This window comes from Erinaceus europaeus, chromosome X (assembly GCF_950295315.1).
Source record: "Erinaceus europaeus chromosome X, mEriEur2.1, whole genome shotgun sequence".
NCBI classification, from domain to species: Eukaryota; Metazoa; Chordata; class Mammalia; order Eulipotyphla; family Erinaceidae; genus Erinaceus; species Erinaceus europaeus.
This window is the reverse complement of record NC_080185.1, coordinates 106,540,026-106,556,069: the sequence shown is the minus strand read 5'-3', so window position 1 is coordinate 106,556,069 and position 16,044 is coordinate 106,540,026. Positions and strand designations below refer to the sequence as shown.

At 39.1% G+C, this 16,044-nt stretch overlaps 1 long non-coding RNA gene across 1 annotated transcript in view; it reads left to right on the top strand.

Annotated features, from left to right (window-relative positions):
* Positions 1 to 16,044, top strand: part of LOC132535774 (uncharacterized) — a 128,926-nt gene that overhangs the window by 26,663 nt on the left and 86,219 nt on the right. Inside the window, exon 2 of the long non-coding RNA XR_009547476.1 lies at positions 14,617 to 14,724. This is a non-coding gene — a long non-coding RNA (uncharacterized LOC132535774). The remainder of the gene's footprint in view (positions 1 to 14,616; positions 14,725 to 16,044) is intronic.

The window sequence follows — 16,044 nt, the reverse complement described above, 5'->3', positions numbered from 1 at the left end:
GGGACAGTTAGCTCAAGTGAGATAATCAAGGCATGCTTTTAGACCTAAAATGTCTTTTTAACCTTTACTGAAATCATGGAGACACTGTGCATATATGGCTAACCCCTAAATTCCAAGTTCTGTCAACAAATGTATCTGTTAATGATACTGTGGAGATGAAAATCATGGTCTCACACGCGCATTCAGTCACTGGGTCAACTCCCCAGTTCAATTAATTATTTTATTTTTATGAGGGTGGGGAGGGAGAGGGAAAGCAGGAGGGAGAGGGAGAGGGAGAGAGGGAGAGGGAGAGAGGGAAAGGGAGAGAGAGGGAGAGGGGAGGGAGAGTGAGAGGGAGAGGTCACTGCTCTACTATCTATTGGATTCTGACTTGTCTTTGTTGTTTTCAAGTGGGACCAGGATTGATCCTAGCTCAAGGCACGCGGCTTCTACTGAGTCACCTACATTTCTTCCTCCATTCTCCTCTCCTTCCCTCCTTCCTTCCAACCCACCATTAACTTCCTCCCTCCACTTCCTCCCTCCACTCTTCATTCCTTCCTCCCTCCCTTCCTCCCTCCCATCCATCTTCCTTCCTTCCTTCCTTCCTTCCTTCCTTCCTTCCTTCCTTCCTTCCTTCCTTCCTTTCTTCCTTTCTTCCCTCCTACTTTCCATCTTTCCTTCCTTCCATCTTTCTTTCCTTCAATGTTGTGGTATCATTCACTCTCTCTAGGTCTAAGAAATAGAGAATAGGAACCAACAGAGACATAAAAAAAAAGCCAAAAGTTGGTTTCTCCAAAAACTGACCAGGGGCAGGAGGTAGCGGGTGGTAGCACACCTGCCTAAGTGCACATATTATGTGCAAGGATGTGGGTTTGAACCCATGCTCCCCACCTGCAGGAGGGTAGCTTCACTAGTGAGGCAGCGCTGCATGTGTTTCTTTATCTCTCTGCCTCTCTCTTTCCCTCTCAATTTCTCTCCTATCAATTAAAATAAATAAACATTATTTAATTGAGCAAAATTTCTATTTAGCCAGACTGACCAAGGACAAAAGGAAGAAAAGTAAACTTATTAAACTCAGTAACAGAAGAAGGGACATTTCTACAAACCTTGCTGACATAGGCGCAGGACACTATTCTGTAAGAGAATACTATGAACAGTTATATAGCAAGTTAGATCATCTAGATTAAGAGGACAGATTCTTATACATAAATGACCAAATCTTACCCAGACATGTAAAATCTGAATAGACTTATAATTAGAGACTGAAATAGCAGGAAAATTCCAACATAGAATAATCCTGGATCAATTAACTTTACAAGTTAATTCTACCAAATATTTAAATACCATTTCAAGTCAGCCTTTCTCAAATTCTTCTAAAATGTACAAGAGTAGGAACTACTTTCAATATCATTCTATGAGGTTACTATATCCTGATATTGAGACCATACTCATATATTACAAGAAAAGAAAATCATAGACTATTCCTGAATATAAATACAACAATCCTTAGCCAAGTACTTTCAATATGAACCCAACAGTGCATTAACAAGATTTTACACCAGACCCAGTGAAGCATCCAAAGAATGTAAGGATCATCCAACACATGATAATCAGTTAGTGTAATCAAGTTTCTTTGATGTCTGGAAACATAGCAGGGAGAGACTAGTTTTTTTAAATAAATACAAACTTATACTCTGATTAGATTTTTTTAAATGAAGATTAGCAAATCTGTAAATGGTGATGTATTGTTTACTTGTTGCATTTGTTCCCCCTTAGACAATGTTTTAGTCATATTTGTCTCTTTTTAGCTTCTTGAACATGCCAAGATGATTCACACCTAAGGATTTTGGTTAGAGATCAGTCTTGCTAAATATTATTTTTGTTCAGCTTTTTAAGGAACAAAATGTTGGTTTTGTTGATGCTTTCATTGTTTCTTATTCTCTATTATTTAGATAGAGATTGGGGAGAGAGAGAAAGAGAATAAGAGAGAGTATACAGCACTGTAGTATGTTTCAAAGACTTCTCATGTGTGATACAGAACTTCTTCTTGACCCAATTAATTTTTCTTTTTACATTGAAGTTGCCTTTTCAAACTCCCTTCCCCCAACTTTATTGGAAAGTTAATGGTTTTCAACATGAGAGTTGTTACACGGGTATAGCTGCTTATATCCCGTATAGGTGTTTGCAGAACATTGCCACCCCCAGCTTAGGATATTTTCATCATCATAAAAGGGCCCCACAATCTCCTCCCCTCCCTCCTTCCCCAGAGTCCTTTGCTTTGGTTCAATACACCCCACTCAGTCCAAGCTTCACTCTGTATTTCCTTTTTTCTGTCTTTGTTTTTTTAGTTCTGCCTATAAGTGAGATAATCCAGTATTTGTCCTTCTCTTTCTGGCTTTTCTCACTTAACATAATGCCTTCTAAATGAAGCAAATATTATTTCATCATTTTTAACTGGAGGATTGTATTCCATGTGTATCTTTATCACAACTTTCTTAGCCATTCACCTGTGTTGGTATTCTTCATAGTGGCTTGGTCCCCTTCCCCCATCTCTAGTTGATTGTGGGTTAGTCCTGCTAGTTTGGCAGGCCCGCTTGTCCCCGCCCCAAGGAACCCCAAGAGAGTTCCAGAGTTCCAGAGTTGGAGCTGTTGGCGCCTCCGCAGGGGGAAAGAGGCAACAGAGTTCTGTTTGGTGATTAGTTTGGGTTAGTTTATGAATCGTTGTTCCTGAATAAAGAAATACAGCTTCCCTGCCCAGCCATATGTCCTCGAGTCTCTGACTACCGCCGCAACGCTAGCCTGGCCAGCTGGAGCCTCCGAATTTTAACAACACACCTGTCCTTGCATATCTAGGTTGCTTCTAAGTTTTGGCTCTCACAGATTGTGTTGCTATGAACGTAGGTGTGCATAGATGTCTTCTGATAGGTCTTTTTGTTTCCTTTGGATAAATCCCTAGGAGAGAAATTGCTATCGACCAATTTTTGTTCTATATTTTGATCCAGAGATCAAACCCTGGGCCTAGGACATTGGTAAGACATATGCTTTTCCTTACTGATCCAGCTTCTATGTTCTCTACTTTACTGCGTATGTGACAGTTGCTAAGAGAGTAAATCATAAAAGTCCTCATCGTAACAAAAAAGCTACAATTATATATGGGGGTAGATACCATCTAGAGTTACTGTGATAATAATTTCACAACATAAAAATATAGAACCATAATGCTATGCATATGACACTAACGTAATGTTATGTGACAGTTCTACCTGAATTCAAAAATAAATACTAAAAAAAAAGATATTTTGTTACAACACACTTAAGTTTTCCCAAGGTTTGATAACATCTTTATAGATGACATTGCTTTACTGTGGAATGAGATGGAATTAAATATGATCACCCAAATCTTTCCCAGATATAAACTTCTGCTAAGCTTCGAAATTTCAACTCCATAATAATAATAATTTATTTCAGGTATTTTGAAGGCATTTGTCTAGCTATTAAGTGACAGTTATTCCACACATATTTGCAGTTTTCTATGGATATTTTTAACAAGGCCAAGTTTTTTTCCCTTGGTGCAGGAGCATTCATGCACATATATTTTAATGGGCTTTAGACAGCTTATCACTAACACTCAGTAATGGAATTTAATAATTCAGTCTTTGTTCTCACCTTTTTTCAGGCTTTGTTCTTTCTATTAAAATATTTAATAAGAGTTAAAATCTTATATTGATGTTAAGATAGGAAGTTTAAATTTGTATGTTATTTGCTTATTACTTAGTACTAAAAGAACACCATTCAGTAAAGCAACTGATTATAAATGTATTATTTTTAATTAAAAGTGCTACTTGATTTTCACGTTTGTGAACTTTTCAGAAATCCTTCAGTCACTGATGACCAATTTCATTTCAGTGTGGCAAGAATTCATCTTCTCTATGATTTCTTTTATAGTTTATTGAGTTGTTTTTTTGTGTGTGTGGTCTGTCCTGGAGAATATGCCATATGATCTTGAAAAGAAGATGTGATATGCTATTCTTGGAGGGTATGTTCTGTAAATGTCTGTTGGGTCTGTTTGATTTATACTCAAGCCTTAACACTATTAAAGCCTCCTACCATTGTTGTTGAAATTTTTGCTTTATTCTGTCAGATTTTACATCACATATTTTAGGTTCTGTTGTTAAATGTGCTTTTTTGTTGTTGTTGATGTTTTATTTTTAGAGACAGACAAGCAGAGAGAAAGAGACCACAATGCAGTGAGTGCTGGGCTTGAACCTGGGCCATGCACATGGCAAAAGTAGTGCACTATCCAAGTGGCTGTTTTGCTGACTCGTGTGTGTGTTTATAATTGCTATATATATATTACATATACTATATATATGATATATATAACTGATGGATTGATTTAGTTAATCCTAATGAGTTAATCAATTTTAAAAGCCATTTTATTTGTAATTAATAGTGATTCGTAGGATGTGTCACCCACCTTCCCAGTGATAACTACCATAGTTCTTATAAAGTCTTAGAGACAGTTTGTTTCCTTCTGTTTTTTTTTTTTTCATAAGTTCATGCATTTCGGTTCTCTAGATTCTACATATGATAGAAATATTGGGCTGTCAGAAAAATCATGACACAATTTTACATAGAAAAACAGAAAAATATGTCGTGATTTTTCATACAGCCCAATAGTAGTCTTTCACTTCTTTACTTACATTGCTAAGCATAACCACCTCCAGTTCCATCCAATTTGTCCCAAAGGACACAGCATCATCTCTTTTTATTGCAGAGTAGTAATGCATAGACTATATATCCCATAACTTTTTTAACTAGTTATCTGTCAATGGGTATTTAGGCTGCCTCCACTCTGTCAGGAGAGTCCTTAAACATATGAAAATGGAATGACCTTAGGATCCAGCAATACCACCCTTAGGCATTTATCCTAAGGACATGAAGATACTAATCTGAAGGGGCATGTGCACCCAATTATTTTTAATATAACTAGGTGTAACAAAGGACTTACCTTTGTCATTGTGCTAATTTGTCCTCCGTTCCTCCCTCCCTCCTTTCCTTCCTTTCTTCGTACCAAAGCACTATTTGTCTTTGACTTATGGCGCCAGGGCTTCAGCTTGTCATCTCAGAACTTGAGCCATGAAAGTCTTTTGCATAGTCACTCTGCTATCTCTCTGGCCCACCTCAGCCATTCAGATAACATCATCCCTTACTGTGAAGGGAGAGGAAATTGAGAGTGCAGATACACACTCCTCCATTACTGTCTTCTTTTGTGTTTATAGTATCTTAGTGCACTGTTGGGATTCTTTTGTTACTTTCCCCATGTATGCTTTTAAATTATGTTCTTCAGAGATAGGTAGAATTATCTTCTCCAGCAGTAGTTTAAGGGCTGGAATGTAAGAGATTCTAGGTCTGATGTTCAGCGTCACAAATTGCCAGAGTGCAGTGGTGTTTCAGTCACATAAACACAGGGGAAGGGAGGGAGTGAAAAGTTAGGTTCTTCATAGCTGCTCTGGGATTACAATCAAAACCTGAATTCATCCAGCAGACTAGCTCATAGCAGTACTAAATTAGAGTCAAGAAACTCATGACTGTAGAAATATGGCTCATTGTTTCAGGGCATGGGGAGCCAGGTAATTTGAGGATGTTTCTCAAGTGACACAAGCCCAGAAAATGCAGAGTTGTGTGAAGAGCCAGACCTCAAACAAAGCCCAGGCAAACAGATAAAAAGTCATTCTAAACCAAAGACTTCTCTAAGTGACTCAGAAATTCAAAGAAGAATGATTAAAAAGGAATGCAGGGGATTCCTGCAGCACAGGTCTGTTGGGAACATGTGTAAGCCTGATAGAGCTTAGGGAGAACCACCCCCATCTTTGGATGGAGGTCTGAGAAGATAACCTCTTGGTAAGTCTCTCTCAACCGAGGTGAGCATAAGGGGGGAAACTCAGACTTGGTTCTTTCCTTCTTGACTCTCAGGCCCACAGATACCCCAGTACTTCCCTCCATTAACTGCAGGCCACATGGCCGCAGATTCACTCATTCAAAGTCACCTTCTGATCACAGAAGAACACACCTTATCACACACTTCATCACACATCTCAGACCCCAGACAAGAGAAATTCAATTCCAAACTATATGGCCTTTTGATATCCATCTTCTTTCTGTCTCACCCTACGGGTTTAACCCCTATGCTTCTCTCAGATACCTTTGGATAATTAAGTTGCTTGTGTTATAGAGAATAACTGTCTTGTATCTCATCAATTCCTGTCATACCAACCCCCTACCTTAGGGGCATGCTGACTGTTAAGAAACCTGTAATTTCTGTCATATTTCAACAATAATTAACTTCATTGCTTTTCTATTTAACTCATGTCCACTTTGCTAATAAACGGACTCTAGGATTCTGGGACTCTAAGGACTCAGATTCTAGATTCACGCTAAGAGTCCCCTGGTGTCTTTTACTTCATGTCACCCCTGTCGTGAGCGAGAAAGAACCAGCCCGTTACCTTTCCCCTGGAGGACACCCTGCCGGAGAAGGAGAGAGACACCCCGAAACAGGTCAACTTTAAAAAACTTGTTTTTGTGGGGGCTGAGCGGTAGTGCAGCGGGTTAAGTGCACATGGTGTGAAGCACAAGGACCAGCGTAAGGATCCTGGTTCGAGCTTCCGGCTTCGCACCTGCAGGGGGGTCACTTCTCAAGCAGTGAAGCAGGTGTCTATCTTTCTCTCTCCCTCTCTCCCCCCTTGATTTCTCTCTGTCCTATCCAACAACAATAATAATAACAACAAGGGCAATAAGGGCAACAAAAAATGGGAAAAATGGCCTCCAGAAGCAGTGGATTTGTGGTGCAGGCACCGAGCCCCAGCAATAACCCCAGAGGCGCAAAAAAAAAAAAGTTTTTGTTAATAATCATCCTTCTCATTTTGGCTAATTTCACTTAACATGATTCCTTCATGTTCCATCCAAGATGAGGCTTTTTTTTTGTTTTTTTTAAACTGAACTAGGTGTAGTGTATTGCAACAAAACAAAGGACTCTGGGGAAGTCAAAGGGGCTGGGGTGTGAGGGAGTGGCGCTTTGGAACCCTGTTGCTTGATAGTAGAAAAAGGCCCAAGTTGGTGGTGAAAGTGTTTTGTAGATACCTATCACAGGGAGATGAGATGTTATACCATGTGCCAACAACTGTATTATATTGCATTAACCCTCCGGTAAAAAAAATATGCCTTAGGTTCCGACCTAGTTTCTATCACATTGGAGAAAGCTTCAGTGTTGTAGTATCTCTCTTTCTCTCTACAAATATGTTGGTCCAGAGTGGTGAAGCTCTGGAGACAGCAGAATGGGACTCAGTCCAGAACTGGTGAGGACTTCTGAGGTGGGATCAAGGCAATCAGGGATTAAGTAAGTAGGTTTGGGAATTGTCAAGGGTCGTTCTGCATAATTCTAGAAAGTTGTAGACACTCATTCCACTGTAGGGAGTGGGGAGAGTAGCTTATTTTAGAATTCATTCACCGCCCGAGTGAACCAATGTTTCTAGTTAATTTTACATCTACTATTGTCTGTGGATGTCATCCCAGCGTGATTCACAACACAGCTACCTTATTTTTATTTTAGTTTGAGTCTTTTTTTTTCAGTCTCAGACAGAGGTATTTTTCCCTTCTTCTATTTCAGTGTATCTATTCTAGCCATCTGTTGAATGCCATATGTAATTAACAGCTCATTCAGCTTTAAATGACATTAAATATTTAAAGTTACTCATCAGTACAAAAGGGAAGTGACACAAGTCATCTCTATTCTTTTGATTAAATGTGAATCATCTTTTAAAATTTGATTAGGAAGTGAAAATTTCCAGGACCTTCTTTTTTCTGGCTTGATCATTCCATTTTAGGAGAAATAAAACAGGAGGATTAATCAAGTTTTGCCTTTAGCAACTGTGTCAAGCACGTGCACATCTTTCACAGGACTAAAGAGCTGGTTTCATGCAGTGCTCAGTCATAAATAGATACGCTCAAGGTATTTGAAGACTCCTTGAGGACGCAGATCTTGTTGCAGTTACGTTTACCCTCTCACCATTTAACACAAGGCCTTGTATATATGAGTCTCAATAAATGTTTGTTGGATTGAATCCTATTTTAAAAAGAACTTGGAGAGCATTGTATAAAAGATGGAGTAGATTGTAAGACAAGAATGAGAGGGATGTTGATCTTAACTGTACCTGTAACTGTGTATGTCATTTTAATGCTTTCCTAAAGGCTAGGGAATAATCCATCTTGAGAGGCAAAACTATGCTCTTTCCTTCCAAAGGAAAAGTGAATTTCCACATAGATTTAGTGGAATAGTGCCCCATCTTTTATTGAATACCTTAAAACCATGTCTCAATCATGTTTTATTTTTCTGCCAGTCTATATTAAATTTATTAAATGAGGAGTAACCTGCCAAAATGTAGAATTTTAATAATGTTGTTAATCCTTATTAGTTATCACAGCAATAACTATACTCAGCATAAAACTTGTTTTAAGAAATTTAGTTCTGGGGCAGGTTGGTGGTGCACTGGGTCAAGTATACATAGAACGAAGCACAAGGACCTCGTGAAAGGATCCTGGTTTGAGCCCTGGCTCCCCATCTGCAAGGGGAAATCACTTCACAAGTGGTAAAGCAGGTCTGCAGGTGCCTATCTTTCTCTCTCCCTCTTTATCCCCCCCCCCCAATTTCTCTCAAAAAAAAAAAAAAAGGAAAGAAAAATGGCCATAGAGCAGTGGATTAGTAGTGCAGGCACCAAACCTCAGTGATAACCCTGAAGGAAATAAATAAATAAATAAATAAATAAATAAATAAATAAAATTTAGAAATGCGGTTCCTGGGTAGGGGAGATAGCATAATGGTTATGCAAAGGCTCTCATTTTTTAGGCTCTGAGAGGTCCCATGTTCAATCCCCTGTGCCATCATAAGCCAGAGCTGAGTAGTGCTCTGGCAAAAATAAAATAGGGGCCAGATGGTGGCACCTCTGATTAAGTGCTCACATTACAGTGCACAAGGACCCCCTCCCCTCCCCTCCCCTCCCCTCCCCTCCCCTCCCCTCCCCTCCCCTCCTCTCCTCTCCTCTCCTTTTCTTTTGATAATATAGAGAGAACTTGAGAACAAAGGGGAGGGTGGAAGGGAGGGAGGGAGGGAAGGAGAGAGAGAGAGAGAGAGAGAGAGAGAGAGAGAGAGACCTGCAGCTGTGTTCCATCACTGTGAAGCTTCCCCCTGTCAGTGGTAGAGACTGGTGGTTTGAACCTGGGTCCTTGCACATGGTATGTGTAAGCATGACCTGGTGAACCACTGCCCAGCCCCTGGATAAGGTTTTAAGAAAATGGGTCAAATGATCATTTGTGGGGCCATAGAAGAGGGAGAGGATTAAGAAGTAACAGCAAGTTAAAAACATTCTATTAAAAGTAGATAATTCTTTTGGAGCCTAAGTCACTTCTGGTTTAGATTTTGAGTTGAGTCATCGTTCTCAGTTTTGCAGCACATGGAAATGATCTAAGGAGGCTTGTACCAGCTTTGGCGTCCAGGTCTCACCCTGGCCAATGAACCAGTGGTTAATGCCGTAGAGCATTCAATGAGTTCTTCTTTAGTACTCAATATCAAGTCACCAGCTCTAATTCTGGCTTTGCCCTGGTAACTGAGATTTTGCTTTGATCTGGAAACAATTATCTTTTCTTATTGAACCAGTGTGGTAACTGCATCCAGCTGCCTTGATAAAAGTCCCTGAACCCACACCCTCTAGTTTTGCCAAGCTTCCCAGCCTTGACCAATATCTGAACTTTAGTCCTACGGTCAAAGCTTTGTTGGCAGGCGTTTCAGATGCCAATAGTATGCTAGTCTGAATGTCTTCCTCACAGTCCCATGCCTCATCCCCAGCCAAAAGAAGTTTAATGAAACCTAAGGCCATTAAAATTCCTCCAAAAACATTAAAATTGCTAAGATTGGAAAGTCATTATCTTCTAACTTTTTTCTATATTAATAAGAAGCAATTGTACTTCCTTTTTTTGAGGAGCTGAGAGAAATAATGGTTTAGATTTGTAGATGTATGAAATGAAGTTAAAAGTAATTTCAAGAAATTGAAAGGAATTGGCAAGATGAATCACTTCTTTCAGCCTGCTCCCCCACTGCCACAGCAGTTATTGAACCCCAAAGATGGGCCTCCAATGTGCCCACATATGCTGAATTTGTTAACAACCTGCCCCCTCCCTAAGCACAATTGTGTTAAGCACAATCACTTCTAGTTCCATCCATTTTGTCCCAAAGGACACAACAATCATCTTTTTTATTGCAGAGTAATATTCCATGGAGTATATATCCCATAATTTCTTTAGTTAGCTATCTTTTGTTGGATATTTAGGCTGCTTCTGCCCTTTGACTATTGTGAATGCTGCATATATGACCATGGGGCACATATGTGGTGGTGGGAATACTATTTTAAAAACATTTTTTAGTGGTCTAGGAGGTAGAGTAGTGGGTAAAGCTTTACACTCTCAAGCATGAGGTCCTGAGTTTGATCCCTGGCAACACATGTACCAGAGTGATGGCTGGTTCTCTCTCTCCCTCTAATTAATAAATAGATAAAATATAAAAAATTATTAGTGATTTAATATTAATTTACAAAATTATGAGACAACAGGAATATAATTCTGCACCATTCCCACCACTAGAGTTCTGTGTCCCCATTCTCTTCATTGGAAACTTTATATATTAATGCCCATTTTTCTATGGTCCTGTCTTCTCTTCTTTTTTAAGTTACATCTACACTTATACTTCTGAAAGTCCTTCCTTTTTTCCTCTTCTCCCTGAGTCCTGATAGAATTAGAGTTCAGAGCCCTATGATCATCTATCTTCCCCTAGTATTTCTCCCCCTCTGGGAGTGTAGACCAAAATTCTTTTTTGGGGTGCAGAAGGTGGGAGTTCTGGCTTCAATAATTGCTTCTCTGCTGGACGTGGACGTTGGCGCGTCGATCCATACCCCAAGCCTGTTTCTATTTTTCCCTAGTGGGGTGGGGCTCAGGAGAGGTGAGGTTCAGAGACACATTGTTGAGGCCGACTGCTCAGTGAAGTCAGGATGGAATCATAGCATCTTGGTGGCGTGGGAATAATTTTTGATCCAAACATAATGACAAAGACACTGTCTCCAATTCTCAGGTTTTTCTGAACCACACCACGTCACAACTGATCATAGGAGATTTGAGTGGGAAAAAACCATGTATGTTATACTTGCTAGTTATTTGTGAGCTACTGGAAAAAAATGCATTCTTTTATCTCTAACTTTGACATTTAGACATACTACCTGATCATTGTAAAAAAAAAAAAAAAAAGATGTTTTGAAAACAAATGGTTCACAATCCTTTGGGCACCAGCTGATCAACCAGTTATGCTTCAGCATTCAGAAGTTCAGGAAAGAGGGGGAAAAAATGAAAGAATTAGGTGGTGGAGACTTTCTGTGGTTGACATTTTGCAAAAATGGGTCCATGGCAGGTGAAGCAAGTAGAAACAAAAAAGGATGTCATTCTTGTTTTTCCTTTTTTCCTATTTTAAAAAAAAATTTATTGATGTACCATTGTGAATTTTTATTGGTTTGCAATACTATATAAGTGCCAGGAATATGGATTTATACTTCAATCTGCTTTTTAAAAAATGAATTTAATTATCTTTATTTACTTATTTATTGGATAGAGACAGCCAGAAATTAAAAGGAAGGGGGAGCTAGAGGGAGAGACAGAGAGACACCTGCAGCACTGCTTCAGCACTTGTGAAGCTTTCCTCCTGCAGGTGGGGACCAGGGGCTTGAACCTGGGTCCTTGCACATTATAACACCTGTGCTCAACCCAGTGTGCGACCACCTGTCCCCCCAATCTGCTTTTTAAAATAATATGGACTGGGTTCCAGTGATAGAGAAAAATATACATTTGATAGGAATGGGCAATAGGAAAGTAGGCTGTGGTCATATGGAAAATTCAGTTTCTGATTTTGAATGGATAGTGTTCTTAATGATAGTAAGCCTTAGTTTGTGACTGTTCCAGGGCCAATGGAAAGCTATAGAGAGATGAACTAGAGTAAGGATCTAAAATACTAAGTGATTGGTGAAAGAGTGGTAGCAGAATTTGAGAAAATCACCGTGGTTCAACTGCAAAAGAAAGTGAAATTTCTTTTTTTTTTTAATTTCTTTATTGGGGAATTAATGTTTTACATTCGACAGTAAATACAATAGTTTCTACATGCATAACATTTGCCAGTTTTCCATATAACAACACAATGAAATTTCTTGGCCAGTCAAATAGCACACTTGAACACACTAGGTTCAAGTCCAACCCCCCACCACATTGAAGGATGCTTTGGTGTGTGATTTCTCTCTCTCTCCCCCCTTCTGTGTCTCTGAAAATGTCATTCTGGAGTGGTGAAGTCCAAAAGATGAGAGAGAGAGAGAGAGAGAGAGAGACTTCTCTCCAGAGAGGTCCTATATGGCACAGTGATTAAGAGTGAGACTCTGGATTTGGCAGGGTGGTTTAACTCCAACTTCTATTATTTACTAGCTGTTTAACTGGAATCCAAAGGCCTTGGGCAATTTATTTGACTTCACCAAGCCTAAATCTCGTCACCAGTTAGAGTATCCAGCACAAGATCTTTATTGGGATTAAATGAGACAGTGCAAAGAGCTTAACAGTGGATGGCTAATCGATGGTATTCCCTCAGAAACTATTAACTGGAAAGTAGAGTTTGGCAGTGAGGACAGGGAAACAATAGGAAAGATGGTTTGATTTTTTCGAAAAGTGGAAAGTGAGAGTACATACTGAAATTGATTCTAGGCACTGAGGCCCAATAAATTTTCTCTAGGATGTTAAAAAAAATCTATCAATGTGATCATGAACCTATTTATAATAATTTTGGAAGAATGACTTCATCTAGCCTGGGTTTCATAGGAAACTAAATGCTAAAAGAAAACACTTAGCAACAACAATGAGATACCACTTCACTCCTGTGAGAATGTCATACATCAGAAAAGACAACACAAATATTATAAAATAAAATTGTCAAACACACAACCCAGGCTTGAGCCCAGCTCCCACTGCACTGGAGGAAGTTTCAGTGCTATGATGTCTCTCTCTAGGAAAACCTGGCAATGACAAAAACACATAAGTAAAATTGCTGGAGTAAAAATGCTGGATAGGTTGTGGGTCGAAGGAACCCTCCTGCACTGCTAGTGGGAATGTCAATTGGTCCAACCTCTGTGGAGAACAGTCTGGAGAACTCTCAGAAGGCTACAAATGGACCTACCCTATGATCCTGCAATTCCTCGCCTGGGGATATATACTAAGGAACCCAACACATCCATCCAAAAAGATCTGTGTGTACATATGTTCTTAGCAGCACAATTTGTAACAGCCACCTGGAAGCAACCCAGGTGTTCAACAGCAGATGAGTGGCTGAGCAAGTTGTGGTCTATATACACAATGGAATACTACTCAGCTATTAAAAACGGTGAGTTCACCGTTTTCAGCCGATTTTGGATGGAGCTTGAAAAAATTATGTTAAGTGAAATAAGTCAGAAACAGAAGGATGAATATGGATGATCTCACTCTGAGGCAGAAGTTGAAAAACAAGCTCAGAAGAGAAAACACAAGTAGAACCTGAACTGGAATTGGCGTATTGCACCAAAGTAAAAGACTCTGGGGTGGGTAGGGGGGAGAATACAGGTCTAAAAAGGATGAAAGAGGACCTAATGGGGGTTGTAATTTTATATGGAAAACTGGTAAATGTTATAAATGTACAAACTATTGTATTTACTGTTGAATATAAAACATTAATTCCCCAATAAAGAAATAAAAAAAAACACTTTGCAAAGTCAAGAATCAAGAATGAGTGCCTGGGGAATTCATTATCTGCCTTTCTGTCTTCATCTAAAAATAATATATAAGTACACAAATATTATAAAATAAAATTGTCAAACACACAACCCAGGCTTGAGCCCAGCGCCCACTGCACTGGAGGAAGTTTCAGTGCTATGATGTCTCTCTCTCTCTCTTTTCCTGCCTCTTTTTTCCCCTCTCTGGAGGAAAACCTGGCAATGACAAAAATACATATGTAAAAGTTATAGATCATATTTCATATTTTTGTGGGCTTTCAGTCACAGAAAAAAAATAACAGCTTTAAGAATTTGTTTTTTATAATATGTGCTGTTTGGATCACATATTTGTCAAGGCAGGATGATAGAAGATACATAGCTACTATTGTTCCCCACCCAGAAGTGGCAATATCTATTATTTTCTAACACTTCCTATAGGTCTAATAGCCCTCAAACTTCATTTATTCCAGAAAATCCATCCTGCCTCTTCCCCAAAGGGCAGCCCCAGTCCCACTGAGAGCGGAGAATGCATATATGAGTGAATATTTTACTGAAGGCCAGCCAGCCTCACTGGTCACTACAGTTTGTCTAGCTTTCTCCAGGATCATAATAAAGGAAGTGCCGTGACTTCTACTTCTTTTAACCACACCTCTGTTTATCTCTGGTTGTTCTATCCTCCTTCCAGAATCCCTAAAAAAGTCAACCCTTCCCCCCTAAGAAGAAAGTGCACATGCCTTAGTTCTTTCCTGTCTCTTACTTTCTCCAGTACCTCCCACCTTAGAGAAGAAGTGGATTTCCGGTGGAGCAAGTTGAGTGGTGGCAGTGAGACCGTTGAGATCTACCTAATAAGAAAGCTTTTCTGAAGCCAACAATGGTGAGTATCTTAGGAGGGAAGCATTTTCTTTCCATTACTATGATCCAGATTCCTTGTCAAACAGTAATAGTGACGTTACAGTGCTTGGCACCATTTGATCCTTCTAGAACTTGATTTATGTAACAGGATCTACCACATTAGCTATAAGCGACTCCATTGCACTGATCCCGGAGAAGTAGTCCCAGTGTCAGAGGAATTCTGATTCCACCTTTCTAGGTTGATTGAGGAGTGTGGAGTGAAGATTAGAGCAGAGAGAGATAGTTCAATGCAGTTTGTTGCACCATGGGAGGAAGTAAGGCATTGTTACCATTTTCTAACAGGTGATGGATTTACAAATTATCTCCTTCCGGAATTTCTGTACCCCTGGTACCTAGTACAGTACCTGGTGTGTGGAAAATGATAAATAGATATATGTTGGATAAGTGAACAAGTGAATAAATGAAGAGAGACATTATAATTCCTTTTGGCTAATGGTACAGAAATAGAGCCAAATAGAGAGATTCAAAGTTTAACTCAACATGTTGGGAAACCTTACTAAAGTATAGACATTAAGAAGTAGAATAAACATTGTGATGATATGAATTCCTCCCCAAAGGCACAAGGAATAAAAAAATGGAGGTAATTTAGAGAATTGGAACTAATAATATCTGTAGTCCCTTCCATGACAAAGAAATTCTTGTCAAGTACTTTCTTCTCAAGACCATAATAGTCACATATTTTTACATTTTTCATATTGTCTGTTACCAACTGTTTTTCTTTTTTCTTCAGAGAATTCAGGCTTATTTTAATAGCATTGGTAAATTATGTAGATAAGTATAAAAGAAGTACACATTTCCACAACAACAAATATTATCACTTCTGCATTGGAATATAACACACCAAAAGCAAGATATTTTCTCAAAAAGGTCCTGGAAATAATCCAGCCATTTTTTGTTTTGCTTAAAGCAAGTATATCCAACATAAATAATTGTTACCATTTGTACAAAAGATAAAATTTAGTTACATGGAAATTATTCATAGTTCTGGACTACAAATAGATTGTTAAGAATGCCTTTATGTGCATTATATTCAAATCTGCTCAGTCATTAAACTCCTTGTTTGAAAGAAATATTATAATGAAAGCCACTATTTAAAACTGGTAGATTGGGGGGGGGCAGGTAGATAGCATAATGGTTATGCAAAGAGACTCTCATGCTGAGCCTCCAAAGCCTGAGGTTCAGTCCCACCATAATGGTTACTATAAGCCAGAGCTGATCAGTACTCTGGTGTAAAAAGGGGGGGCTGGTGGTGGCACACCTGGTTAAGTGCTCACATTACAAT